The following is a 1528-nucleotide window of genomic DNA, read 5'->3' as shown; positions in this document are numbered from 1 at the left end:
GAGTCTCCTTGGAAGGATGGCACATGGGGTTTTGTGGGGTTCTGGATCAGCAGAATTTTGGTGGTGAAATAACTAAAACCTTGACTTTGGGGTCTGTTGGGGCCACAGGACCCCCTGGTTTAAGCTTTTCCTTTGGTAGGTAGAGAGCCTTCCTTTGGGTTTGTACCAAAGGAAAACAGAGATGTGGCCGGATGTGATTTGAGGGATTGTATGAGGGAAGGAGGGAGGCACAGGCACCTCCACCCTCTCTATAGCCTGTGCTTGGTCTGGATCTTCCAGCAGAACCAGTCCACCATGGAGAGAGGAAACCACACAAGCGCCTCTGAGTTCATCCTCCTAGGGCTCTCCAGCCAGAATGAGGAACAGGAGCTGATCTTTGGGCTCTTCCTTGTCATATACCTGGTTGGGGCAGCAGGGAACTTGTTCATCATTCTGGCCCATTGGTTCAGACTCCCACCTCCACACGCCCAGGTACTTCTTCCTCAGCAACCTCTCCCTAGTGGATTTCTGCTTCATCTCCACCACAGTCCCCAAGATGCTTGTGAATATCCAGACACAGACTCAGTCCATTTGCTACAGCGGCTGCCTAGCCCAGATCTACTTCTGCATTTTGCTTGCCAACATGGACAACTTCCTCCTGACAGCAATGGCTTATGACCGCTACGCGGCCATCTGCCACCCCCTGCACTACTCCACCACGATGAGTCTGCAAACCTCTGCCCTGATGCTGGGGAGCTCCTGGCTCATTGCCAACTTCCACTCCCTGCTACACACCCTCCTCATGGCTCGGCTGGAGTTCTGTGCCAGCAATGTCATCCCTTACTTCTTTTGTGACCTTGTTCCCCTGCTTCAGCTCTCCTGTTCCGACACCCACCTCAACCAGCTCATGATTCTGCTGGTGGGGGGCTTGATCGTCCTCATCCCCTTCCTCGGCATTCTAGTCTCCTACAGCTACATTGTGTCTGCTGTGCTCAAGGTCCCATCTGCCCGTGGCAAACAAAAGGCCTTTTCCACCTGTGGTTCCCACCTCACTGTAGTCATCCTTTTCTATGGGACCATCACAGGAGTCTACCTGAATCCCTCATCCTCCCACTCAGCTGATAACGATTCGCTGGCTTCAGTGATGTATATGGTGGTCACCCCCATGCTGAATCCCTTCATCTACTGCCTGAGGAACAAGGACATGAAGAGAGCTCTATGGAAACTGTTCAGCGTGAAGGTTTTATCCCGTGGGTTGTGACAGCACAGTTCCCTTCAGGGTCTTTATGCTGGGAAGAGGATGAACCCCAGGGACAGGCTCCACAGAGAGGGCAGGAGGAACACAGACCTCACTCACGTGGGTTGTCACCATAGCCAGGAAATCTTCTCATTGCTCCACAAGTAATTTGCACGTCTGAAATTTCTTGGCCCCTGTAGACTATCCAGACTACTGAGAGAGGAATAAACTCTCCCCTAAAGATAGAACCACATAAACAGATGCAAATGAGCTTTATCTGCAGATCTTCTGGAGAGGGTTGAAAAGGCTGTG

The 1528-nt window shown here is 51.8% G+C and overlaps 1 pseudogene; it reads left to right on the top strand.

Moving 5' to 3' along the window:
• The first annotated feature begins 294 nt into the window (after positions 1–294).
• Positions 295–1240, top strand: LOC106834877 (putative olfactory receptor 1F12P; annotated as a pseudogene).
• The last annotated feature ends 288 nt before the right edge of the window (positions 1241–1528 follow it).

The sequence above is a fragment of the Equus asinus genome, chromosome 14 (assembly GCF_041296235.1).
Source record: "Equus asinus isolate D_3611 breed Donkey chromosome 14, EquAss-T2T_v2, whole genome shotgun sequence".
NCBI classification, from domain to species: domain Eukaryota; kingdom Metazoa; phylum Chordata; class Mammalia; order Perissodactyla; family Equidae; genus Equus; species Equus asinus.
This window is presented reverse-complemented; position numbering and strand designations above follow the sequence as displayed.